We start from the raw sequence: 6,801 nt of genomic DNA on the forward strand, positions 1-6,801 counted from the left end.
GCCTAAGCGAAAATAATATTTTCTTAAATTTAAAATTTCGAACGTTTTAGTTTCTTCATAATATGAATATGGCTTTCTAAAACGAATATATTTGACATATCGTCTCCGGTTGTTCCTAGAGGGTGGGAACAAATTTAAAATAGTTTCGTCAAGTGGCATAGAGTATTCCTTTTTYGTATTTGATTAAGTCTATTTTGAAAATAATACCGCTTATTTCGTTGCCAATTAGCCTTTGAAACACATTCTTGATATTCAGCTGACAGATACCAGACRCTTGTTAAATTTATTTATTAATATTTTATGGCAGCAAGTGAAGACACTAAGCGGGTTGAGTACATATATCCGTAGTACATAAAAGCACGCTTTAGTGGTGCTATTCAAGAAAGAAGCTTTTTATATATATTACTGACCAAATTTAGTATGRCTGTACGGGTATATAAATTCCTTTTTGCTTAAAACTGTTATTAATTTTTATGTAAAAGAATGTTTAGAAGGCGAGTAAATGCGATAACCGAAACAATACAATTTACATCATTAATACTGGGTGTATAAACAGATCATATGATGTTAGGGTAGGTAATGTTAGGCTTATAAGCCTTGCAGTTTCAAGCCATTCCATTATAATCGGCTCCCATGTGAATTGGTGTGCTGAAAACTGTTTATGGAGTATGTTCTTTGATACAAGAAGTAGTAAAAATACATATTGCCTTAATAGTATAATTTATAATCGACTTCGRCGGCATTTCACCATGTCCGTATATACGTTCTTCAATATTCTTCAATATCTATAATTCGTATACTAGTTCACTATGGATCAAAATATTGTAGAGTCAATTTCTGTCAAATCTTTGTCTAATCCGAAGAGACATGATGGCCGCGAAAAAATGCGTGAGCTTTGCACTGCACCTTTCGGTAGATCAAGTAAAACGATGTGTTACACCACAACTGGGAAAAATGCTCCGCTGAGCGAGTTCATCAATAAGGCAAARTCCTGTAAGTCCATTGGCTCTGATGAAATTGAGATGCAATCACACAAAACTACTTGAGGACATTAAAAAATCTACTCTTCAAGACTGAAGAGGTGGACTATGAGCCACCTGAGCGATCGTCAATTATCCATACTACTTCGAAGTAAAACTCCAAATTGACAAGAATTAAACAAGGGGTTTCGCAGGGTAGTGCCCTCTCCCGGTCATCGGACAATGGAATCCATGGCATGTCAGAAACTGGACGAAAGAGTACAGACTTGACCTTTATATTGCAGTCGTTGGCAATGAGATCACTGTCAATAGCCCTAAGTCTTTCGACAGCCTGTGCTCCTTCACCCCTCACACGACCACGATTATTACCAAAGTACAGAGCCGCAATAAAAAGAGCCGGGAAAAGCAAATGAAACATTGTTTGTCAAAATAGAAGGAAACCAGACAGCCGGTTAACTACTCCGCAACAATTGGTAAATATCCAACCTCCGAGAAACATACATATATATATATATATATATGACCAAATATATAGTATATAAGTGTTTAGCATTCGTGTTTTTGTGGGTTGAAGAACTGATGTTGTTATATGCTGTTGCTGGTGTTGACTCATAAATTTTGTGGCATCATTTCATAACTTCGGATATTCTTCGATAATTAAATATTTATGTGTGATTGGACAGGAAATTGATAAATCGGCTAAATATTCCAAAAATGGCGCACATTTACTGAAGAGAACCCACAAGGGCAGGAGTACATAAAATCAAATTTGTAACNATCAATAAGGCAAAATCCTGTAAGTCCATTGGCTCTGATGAAATTGAGATGCAATCACACAAAACTACTTGAGGACATTAAAAAATCTACTCTTCAAGACTGAAGAGGTGGACTATGAGCCACCTGAGCGATCGTCAATTATCCATACTACTTCGAAGTAAAACTCCAAATTGACAAGAATTAAACAAGGGGTTTCGCAGGGTAGTGCCCTCTCCCGGTCATCGGACAATGGAATCCATGGCATGTCAGAAACTGGACGAAAGAGTACAGACTTGACCTTTATATTGCAGTCGTTGGCAATGAGATCACTGTCAATAGCCCTAAGTCTTTCGACAGCCTGTGCTCCTTCACCCCTCACACGACCACGATTATTACCAAAGTACAGAGCCGCAATAAAAAGAGCCGGGAAAAGCAAATGAAACATTGTTTGTCAAAATAGAAGGAAACCAGACAGCCGGTTAACTACTCCGCAACAATTGGTAAATATCCAACCTCCGAGAAACATACATATATATATATATATATATGACCAAATATATAGTATATAAGTGTTTAGCATTCGTGTTTTTGTGGGTTGAAGAACTGATGTTGTTATATGCTGTTGCTGGTGTTGRCTCATAAATTTTGTGGCATCATTTCATAACTTCGGATATTCTTCGATAATTAAATATTTATGTGTGATTGGACAGGAAATTGATAAATCGGCTAAATATTCCAAAAATGGCGCACATTTACTGAAGAGAACCCACAAGGGCAGGAGTACATAAAATCAAATTTGTAACGCGTCTCACAGAAAATTAATCACATGGTTGAATGAGGCGATGAGTTCGCCTCCGAAGGGTGGTGAGAAGTTTGTTCTTGTGAAATCATAACCTAATATTACAAATAAGTACGAGCATGATATTTATGGATAGAAAAAAGTGTGAGTATTTTAATATTTGTATGACTCAGAAAATGTGTCATATATCACATATGAGAAATTTAATGATGCAGATGTTTCGTCAAACGAAAACGCTTTCCATTCAAGCACTTTATTCTGTGAAACAGACTTATTATTAAAGTTGATAAATACAACTTTGCCTTCCATACTGAATTCGTGGGTATATAGCGACCATAATTTGTAAATACCTCCAGAATATTTGCTCAAAACATTTTCCTTAAGTTTCCAATTTAAGGACAAACATGATGTCCTTTATTCAGCTGACTCAGATCAAATATCCTCCAGGGTGACCAATGTTTCACTTCAAAAAGGATATTTTTATGCCAATTTGGGGAGATTACTTAAAGCTTGTGTTCATGGCTGGTGGTGTCTTCAGTAGCCAAACAATGCTTTGCATGAATCAACTGCAAAAAATATGATACTGCCTTTTCATTGTGATTCCAAAGAGGAAAAAGTTCTCATTATCAAAACAAACCAAAACTAATAAAAATCTCAGTATGTAAAACTCTGTTAATTTGTTGTTTTGTTAGATATATTCCTTATTTATACGCCATCAACATTAGCACATGACTTGACCGAAGCACTTTTAACAAGGATTAAATATTTACGAAGCACCACAGTATTATAATGGCTAATTTATAAGGAATATAGCGCAACGGATAATCCGTTTTCAACAGAACATTTTTTTTTTTTTTTTTGAACTGCTCAAGAAGCTGTCTTGTCATCATTGCCAGAGGTACTCAAATTTGTAACTGTTTACCTTTGAGCATTCAAAACAAGTATCGACCTCTGATAGCACTGTTATTTTATTGCTCGTGTACATAGATTCGCATGCTTGTGCTTGTTTCGAAGTATTTTTCCTTCAACCAGCTAAGAAGAGAGCTTCCAAATGTTTGGCTATACGCAGAATCGTATAAATGACCACCATGAAACGACTAGTGATAAACTATAACAAAAGTGCTACGGACGCCATGTCAATATTCTTAGTAATATTTTTTTTATAATTTATTTTTAGAAGTGATTTTTATATTTTTTGCGATATCTACAAAGAAAGGTGGTCTAACACTGATATTCGAATAAAAATTCGTCCACTATATAAAAAAATGTGCTTTCTTTTATAAAATCACTTTTTTTTTTTAAATAATACGCAGTTTAGGCCATTAAATGCGCTGTATTCATCGCATATGGTGCACCATGTCGTATGAGCAACCCACAATATATTCATACATCCCTAGTATGGGCTGCTCAGCTCCTTTGATGTATAATTTTAACTGCGTCTAACTTTTAAAGGAAAATATTTATGAAAAAATCCTGAAAATACTTTTTGTAAAACGAAAACTTTTGTATTCGAATATCGTCTTTTTAAAGCAAAGCATTCACTAACTTACGCAGTTATCTCTGAAATGGAGCCTCTTAAATTTAATTTCGTTAAAAAAATGTTAAATTTATAAATTGTTTAGAAAAATGCTAAATATTTTTTACATAATGGCGAATTCTAGAAAAAAATCGATTTTTGACCAAAATTTAAAATTTTTTATATTTATTACTAAAAAATATATTTAAGAAGCTCGTGATAAAATTTGAGAATAATGGTTAAGCCGTTTTGATTTTGATATTGGTCAATGACTTTGGAAACACGATTTTGAGAAAGTGTTTGGAATGCTCGGAAAGGTTTTTTGAAATTTTGCTGAACAAATTTTCTGCCTGTATTCTAAAATATATGTACATTAAGAAAAGAAAAAAAAAGCAGAGGTTTTTTAAACTCTAACTATACATAGACCCTTTTTCACTATTAAAAGTGGCATGTAAATTAATTTTGACTTCTGAAAAACTGGAATTTCTAAGAGAAGTAATGAAAATGCTTATGACCGTCTTATTATAAGGGTGTGCGATCGGCTTGTCTCTTGATGCTATGCAGGGATGATTTTTCTCTGGTTGCAAATACTTTTTTCCAAATTTGAAATGAACCAATCATATGAAAAGCTTTATGTCATTTGCAGTTAAGTATCCTTGACAACTCAAATTAATWAATTATTTGCTAATAGAAAAAATTGTGGCTTCTCGTCAAAAAAGTTCAATAGCCGCAACCACGATTCGGTAACCACAAGTGTGCTGAATTTTCTTAAGAAATAACTTTTTAGCTATAATTTGATTTCACCAGTTTATACACACATAAATATATGCTTGGCATCTGCATACAAGAACTATGAGTCTCCACTATCAAGTCCTATGTTTCTCACTGATTCACATCATAATCATCTTCTGAATTGCACTTGTGAGTGGGTGGATATTGTAACTAGTATTTGGTTATTGTTTATTGGTTAATGAATTAACTTTTTTGACAGATGACACATTATTTATTCTCTTAAAGGCTGCCCATATCGCCATTTTCTTTAGCAAAGAATTCAAAAGTCAAACAAGAATTCACAGAAGCTCAAAGTTATTTGAAGTTGCAGAAATTTAAAGTTGTTTAAATCTCATATGATTTTTCATGGACAATACAACAATATAACAATACCCAAACGTGAAATTTTCTGCTCATCCCACCAAAAACGTGAAATTSTCTGCTCATCAAAGAATTCTCTCAGTAAATTGATTGGCGCGATATGTAGGAAGTGTTGAGTCCAAATGTAGCCGAGATCATCAGCTTCAATTTCAGATATCAGATAGTTGGTAATTAACAGCTACGTTCCCAACGGCATCCACAAGTCCACAAACCAAAACAGAATTTTGTTTTTTTCTGGATGTGTTTCAAATGTGGTAATTGGAAATTTTTAAATAGCTTCGCTCTATTCACTTTGGAAGATCGAGCGGCCTCAGATCAGATCAGAACATGCTGTATTCTGTATGCTTTCAATTTAAAATCTCCACGTTGAATGCGCCAAGTCGTTTCATACGTCAGTCCAAGTTCCTGCAAACGCCGCCGAATCGACTCTCCACAGTCTTTGTGTACAGTCTCTGCTACGCCTGCTATACTTTTCCACTTTCTTCACTGAGCTCTGAACGTGGTCTATTTGGTCGAATTCTATGCAATAATGAATCCTGGGTCTCAAGGTGGGTGGTGGTRTTGCCAACTCTTGCGGTAGGCCCATTATATTAGACATAAGTATTGTGAAGCGCACGAACGGCGTGCCTTATAGAACAACAATTTGCAAATGTTGTTCAGTCAATTATACTAACTATTACACATTGTGCCATTTATTGAGATAGTATAAACGAGTTTAGAGTGTCTCAACCCCTCTGCTATCATAGCTTGTATCCATATAAATATGTTGAAAAGACTTTGCGTTCTTATCCTTATCAATTTAGTTTATGTTTCTAAAAGTTTTCAAAACTGTGCTGACAATTCTCTTTGAGATAAACATGAACTTTTTGTACTTTATGTGTGATGCAATGAGGCATTATGTTGTGCGCTTGTTGGAGCAATAAAATTACTTTGGCTTGTGGCGATTTTCTTTGATATAACATTATTCGCATAACATGAGCAAACGGAAGTGAGTTTAATATTAATAAAATAAAATGAAAACGAAGTTAAAAAGACTTGTTCCTTTCTTTAAAATCATTATGTTATTCGTCGTGATTTCATTTTCCTCAGGACAAAAATTTTGTACAGCTAATTCGGTTTACATTCAGCATTCTGAGGATCCAAAACACGTAGCAGAGAGTTATCAGCTGAATTTGCAGAAAGGTAGTATTCCAAGTTCCTTCTCAACTAAAAGAAAGGCGACAACGTCTGGTTTTAGCCAGGAATGCATAAACTAAGTAAATGTTATTCGGATTTATAGGTAAACATCAAAGTAATTAAGCATTCGTACAAACGAAATACASTTTATATGTTGCTCCCAGCACACGGTGTGCTATATGATCAACATATATTTGATGTATAAATTTCACTAAGCATAAGTCAATAAAATAAAAGAATTAATGCTTGAATCGAACATTAACAGTCAGAGATCTTACTAGCATCCTTAGACTATCGGAAAGATCAGAAAAAACATTTTGAAATGTCATTAAGGCACAGGAAAAGTGAAAGAGAGTTTGATTACAAAATTATTGAATTCTTTTCGAAAAACGTCGCATCGCGTTAAAGTCTGTGAAAAAACT

This window comes from Bactrocera latifrons, unplaced genomic scaffold, assembly GCF_001853355.1.
Source record: "Bactrocera latifrons isolate USDA-ARS-PBARC rearing strain unplaced genomic scaffold, ASM185335v1 scaffold_888, whole genome shotgun sequence".
NCBI classification, from domain to species: domain Eukaryota; kingdom Metazoa; phylum Arthropoda; class Insecta; order Diptera; family Tephritidae; genus Bactrocera; species Bactrocera latifrons.